Raw genomic sequence first — 6,569 nt, 5'->3', positions numbered from 1 at the left:
GATTGATCATATACATTTGTAAATGGGTTGTGTTTTTCTTATGATTTCAACTGGACACACATGGATATTGAGGGGGGGATGGTGAGAAGATGGATCTTAGCTGATTAAAGCAATTTTTTTCAAAAAAAAAATTCAAACACATGTGCTCTTAGGACAGTGCCCGGCACATAGTAGGCATTTAGTAAATGTTTATTTGACTGACCAACCACAGGCACATGTAGAACATGGGCCAGGTCCTGCCACTCTATGCATTCCTGTGACTGTGATATACATTTGTCTTTTGATTGGGGAATTATGGGGGACAATGGACAAGAAGCAAAGATCGAAGTTTTAAGGTATATATTTAAAAACTGTATCTTAAATGTTAAACTGTTTTAAGAACAGTTTTAACATATATGGTTCCATGTGACATAGCTGTAGAAAAAAGGGGCGGCAATTTCAAAATCAGACATGGGGTGTGGTTTCTTGGGAAGAGCCCCAGAAGCAGGCAGTAGCCACAACCACAGATCAAAGGACAATGTTCTCATATGTAGAAAGACCTGTTAGTCAGGTCTCAGCCTTTCCATGAGGTCCACACCCTAAGGTAACAGGACAATCAAGCAAGTAGTTCACTAGCATTAGAGCCTTTCATGTTCCAGGCCTTGATTTAAGCAGCTTACATCTCAAATCTTAAAGGACATGAATTTTTGTATCTCTGTCAATGTTATTTCTTAGTTATCATGGTGAGTATGAGCAGCAGTAAAAGCCCAGACATTCTATATTCTGAATTGTCAGTTAGACACAGACTATGTGGCCCTGTTTATGCAGACGAAGATAAGGTGATAGGCAAGGTGACCTTGGGAGATCCCCCCCAACCTATATTCCTATGATTCAAATATCCTCTCTTTCAGCACCTGAAAGAACACTTCTTATTGCTGAATAGGAAAGGAGACTTTCAAAGGTACAATGAAGAAAGCAAAGAGTCCCTATCTCTCTCTCTCTCTCTGCCAAAAGAGATTGAATTGGCATTTCCCCAGATGTTAATATTTTAAACTTGGTTTATGCATTCAAAAGGGCCTGGCTGGTCAGAATTGGGCCAAAGTCCAACAGTGGTCCACATGGGTGCCTTGATATGAGAGGCCCTGAATGACCCACCTAATCCAACACACACACACACACACACACACACACACACACAGTGGCCTGCTGTGGAGCTAGAAATTCCCACCAACAGTGACATTTTAAGGTTAAGTCATTGAAAGCCTCTGTAAAAATGCAAAGCTATTATCTTGGAGGGGTAAATTCTTAAAGCTACCTTCTTAGCCATGAAGATGTGGGAGGGTGTCCTAAAGGAGTGAGGGAAGTAAATTTTCAAGGAGAGGGTCAAGGTCCATTGATTGTATGGTGTCTGGATCCTAGGTGCAAGACTCAATTAGGGGCCATAATGACATTTTCTAGGCAGTCAAGCGGTAGTATGAATATACTGTATCTGCTGAGGCTAGTTGACTTAGATTCTGGGGACCTGGATTCAAATCCTCACTCTTCTACTCATTAGCTATATGACTTTGGTTAAATCATTTCACCTCTCTAAGCCTCAGTTTCCTTCTCTGTAAAATGGGAATAATATTTGTATTACCACACACAAAGCACTATATAAGCTATTATTATTGTTAGCTCCTCATTTCTTTATATCCTATTGCAATGACATCAGATCATCAGACAAGTGAGGAAATTGAGGGAAGTAGGCTAATTGTGAGAATTGTGTGAACCACACTGACTCCATCTTGTGACTCAATTCTGGAGCTAGCTTAATTCCCTTTCTATTCAATTATGGATCTAGTCCAGTGTCTGTCTTGTGAGAAAACTTTATTGTGGGAATTGGGAGAAAACCTCATTGTGTTGTTTAAACCTAGCCCTGTGTGGCTGGGAAGCTGCACCACCTATACCTGCTGCTTAGAGACCTTTAACTAAGGACCTAGGTTACAGGCACCAGAACCCCAGTCAGATCCAAAGACAGAAGCCAATGTCTTATCTGAAAACTGTTCCCATACTGATCAATCAGTTATTGTTTCCATGTTCCTTTGATTGTTTACAAACACTTGAGGGGAGTGGAATACTTCCTTTTCTGAATTTAGGGAATTGCACCTATTTGCTCTCTCAAATTGGAAAGTCCTTAATCTCTCATCCAATTAGAAATCCGATAACCTAATGCTGTGTTGTTTCCTTTCAATTAATTGGCCTTATTTGGATAATTGTTTTTAATGTATGAAAGTCTGTCTCCCCCTGTTTTGGGGTCTAGCCCTAAGCTGAGGAAGGAGACTGGTCCTGAATTGCTAGACAACCGGTATGCATTGCTTAATAAATAAAAATGCTAGGAAACTAAAACCTTTGTTTCCTCAGTCATTTCATCTTTCACCAGTCACAAATCAAAAGGTCTGGCACTGGCTATCTATATAACCAGGAGAAAGTTAATTAGCTTATCCGTGCCTTGGAAAATTCATGTGCAAAATGAAAACAACTTCTCTGGACCTAATTCAATTTAATTCAATGCAATAAACATTTCTTAAAGGACTACTACATGCTAGGAACTGTGCTAAGCACTGGGAATAGATACAAAAAGAGGCAAAAACCAGTCCCTGCCCCCAAGAAGCTTACAATCTAATGGAGGAGACAACATGCAAATAAGTATAAACAAAGCAAGCTATATACAGGATAAAGAGGAAATAATTAACAGAGGGAAGGCACTGAAATTAAGACGGGTTAGGATTTGCAGATGTATAGGAAAATCTCCTGCAGTAAAATTATACACAAGAGACCTAGGTTCAAATCCTCCCTGGCTTTGGGACCATGGTCAAGACATTTAATAAATGGCAATGGTAAAATGGTGTGGATATCTTTAGTATTCTTACAGAGTTAGGGTGAGGGTTAAATAAACTAATTTTACAAATCACTTTGCAAACCTTAAACCCTATGTGAACGTCAGGTCTTGTTATCAGATTTCTGTTGCTCACCTCCAATGTTAAGTAGTGGACTAATGGGGTGAGGGTGGGGTGAGGGGTGGGGGAGTGTAATTCTTATCAGAAAGCAGTGGTAATGGTACCTGACTTCACAATCTTTCTGATGCACCTCAGGAGTAATTTGGCCCAAACAACCCCTCATACATTTCCCTACCACAATAGATAGGCACTTCAAGTTGTTGGTACTGTTTTCTCCCCAGCTCCTCAGATGACTGTTTCCAAATACTGAAACACATTATGGCAGACCACCAGCTACATCATATAATCAAATAGATGAATCACAAGGCAATTTCCTTCAGCTTACTTAATAGGACACCCCACCACCACCTCTTTGCTGTGTCTGCTTTATCTTATTAAAATATAAATTAAAGTCTACTGTTTTCAACTGTCTGATTTCCCTCCCGCTTTCTTCTTTTTTTTCTGAAAGAAAAGCTAACTGCTAAAGTTACCCTGCTCACAATTGTCTTCTGCCTATTTCTGATGAATCATCCCACTCTTCCATTGTATTTGACATTTCCCCAGCCATCTCTTAGAAGACCCCTCCTCCCTCCAACATTCACAAGAAATAGAAATAGCTCCCCACCTCTTTGCTGTGTCTGCTTTATCTTATTAAAATATAAATTAAAGTTTACTATTTTCAACTGTCTGATTTCCCTCCCCCTTTCTTCTTTTTTTCTGAAAGAAAAGCTGACTGCTAAAGTTACCCTGCTCACAATTCTGTCTTCTGCCTATTTCTGATGAATCTTAATCTCCCTCTTCCATTGTACTCGACATTTCCTCAACCATCTCTTAGAAGACCCCTCCTCCCTCCAACATTCACAAGAAATGGAAATAACTCCCGGCTACAATTCTTCCATAGGATCTTTATTTGGAAACATCTGCACTACCATTATTCCAGGCTAGCAAATAAAAATATAGTTACAAATACCTCAAACAAATGCCCAGTGAATAGAACTCCCAAACTGTTCTGAATCACCTACATCCTGGGCCAGATTCCTCCAAGCAGAACATAGCCCCGAGACCTTAAACATACCAGTGGGACACCCCCAAATATATGCTATGCTTCAAATGTTCCAGAAGTGCATGTGAAATGAGAATACTTCCTTTAGTCAAATAGATTGGTTAAAGTTTGTGGTCCATTTACCTTTGATACTTTGAGATTAATCCGTGATCTTGTAGATGTGAGTTGAGTACTACTCCTCACAGTTAAATCTCAACTTTTGTCCACCTTCTCACCCTGTGTGATTCTTGTCTTTGTCTTTCTAAAAAGGCTCCGTAAAGGACCCACCCAATCTGCTAAAGATCTGTGCTTGTTCTCAGCCAGTTGGTACAGTGGTGTCAGGAAGCTGTGAGTTCAAATCTTATTTCAGATGCTTCCTAGCTGTTTGACCCTTGGCAAGTCACTCAACCTCTGTGTGCCTCAGTTTCCTCAATTTAAAAATAGAACTAATAATAACATCTACCTCTCAGGGTTGTTGTGATGATCAAATGAAATAATATGTGTAGAGTACTTGGCACATAATGGGTGCTTAATAAATGCTTGTTTCCTCCCTTCCCCTTTTCTTTTTCTCTTAATATTTTGTTAGTATCAATGCAGCATTTGGATTGTCCATCTCTCTTAATCTCTCACTCTATGATAAACTCAAAACCTTTTCCAGACAGACATGTTCTCAATGATATTTTTTAAAGGAAGGAAATGAGCATCTGTTAAGCACCTACTATATGTTAGGCACTGTACTAATCACTTCATAAATATTATCTCATTTCTTTCTACAACCATGGAAGTTGTGGTGCTACTACTATCTTCCAATTATAATTGGGGAAATAGAGGTAGACAGAGGTTAAGTGACTTGCCTAGGGTCACACAGCTAGTAAACACCTGGGATTAAAATTGAACTCAGGTTTTCCCACCTCTAGGTTCAGTATCCACTGGATACTATATCCACTGCACTACTGCTCTGAGGGACATGACAGAGTAAAGAAGTCTAGACCCTCATCAATGGAAATCTTCCAGAAAAGACTAGATGGCCACTTGTCCAGGATATTGTTCTAGGGTTAGCTAGTATATTTCAGGTATGGATAGAACTAGAGGTCATCAAAGGTTCCCATTCCTCCAGTTCAAGGATTTGATGATTCCCCGTGTTCTTTGCATCACTGGCAACTTTTATTTCTTCTGGGATCTTGGCATTCCATAGCACGCCATCATCTAGCATCACAGGCAGAATGTTGGCATTTAAAAGATAAGTTTTTGAGCAACAAGAAACTCCAGATCATTGAAAGAGCTTTACAGTTTCCCAGAAATGACCCAGCCTGATCTTTTCCTCCTCTTTGGACCCAGATCCATCTATAGTATTTGTCCAAAACAGACACTGCTGTACTAATTCAATGGACTGCTCATCAAACCAAATGTTACATTCTTGGTGATATACATTTTCCATTCACTTCATTTTTCTAAAGTGGATAATTTAAGCCAATAGCATTTGAATAACTATAGATTGTATTGAAGAGACTCTTAGGGCTCAATGTGATAAGTACAATGCTCTTTGCAATTGGGAATATTTAAAGAACTTAGAAGAAATTCCTCTTCCCTTTGGACTTTGTGAGTACACACACACACACACACACACACACATTCACATATACATCCTCTGTGACACTAGTAAACATCTGAGGTGAATATATGTCTCCTGGTCTTATTCTTAGCTTAATGTTGACATTCAGCAGATTTTTGAACAATGTTGGCCACATCTGTTATAAAATCATATGATTTCAACATATTACATGGAAGACACCCTGGTTGAAGAAAGTTCTAAATCTGTCTTTAGTTCTATTGAATCAAATACAGGAGTCAAATGCTATCTCTTTCAAGAAGCCTTCCCCAGTTTCCCCAGTTATTTTGTTTTTGTTGTTCAGTCATTTCAGTCATTTTTAGTCTCTTCATGACTGCTTTTGGTGTTTTCTTAGCAAAGATACTGGAATGGTTTTCCATGTCCTTCTCCAGCTCATTTAACAGATGAGGAAACAGAGGCAAACAGGATTAAGTGACTTGCCCAGGATCACTAGTAAGTGATTTGAACACAGGAAGATGAGTCTTCCTAACTCCAAGCCTGGCACTCTCCACTGTGCTACCTAGTTCTTCAATTGTTAATACCTCCCAAATCACTATATATGGATATAGATATAGACATCGATATAGATTGATATAGATTGATATTTATTTATTTACTATATTTATATAGATATTTATATATTATATATTAAATACAATAAATTAAATATATTTAAATATCATATATTTATATGTTATATAATATATGTCATAATGTATTATATCTCTAGATATAGATATTTACTATCTTTATATAAATAGATAGATATAGAATTTATATACTTATATTTATACATTTATGTGTTATCTATACATATGTGTATATTCTAAATAGACATATATGTATATAGAAACATATATGGCATATATCTATATATTTATAGGACATATGTCCTCTAAGTATTTATTTGTGAGCATGCTTAGTAGAATATAAGATTCTTGAAGGCGGGAGCTACTTTTTCAAA

This window comes from Vombatus ursinus, unplaced genomic scaffold (genome assembly GCF_900497805.2).
Source record: "Vombatus ursinus unplaced genomic scaffold, bare-nosed wombat genome assembly UNPS02011767.1, whole genome shotgun sequence".
Classification (NCBI taxonomy): domain Eukaryota; kingdom Metazoa; phylum Chordata; class Mammalia; order Diprotodontia; family Vombatidae; genus Vombatus; species Vombatus ursinus.
This window is presented reverse-complemented; position numbering follows the sequence as displayed.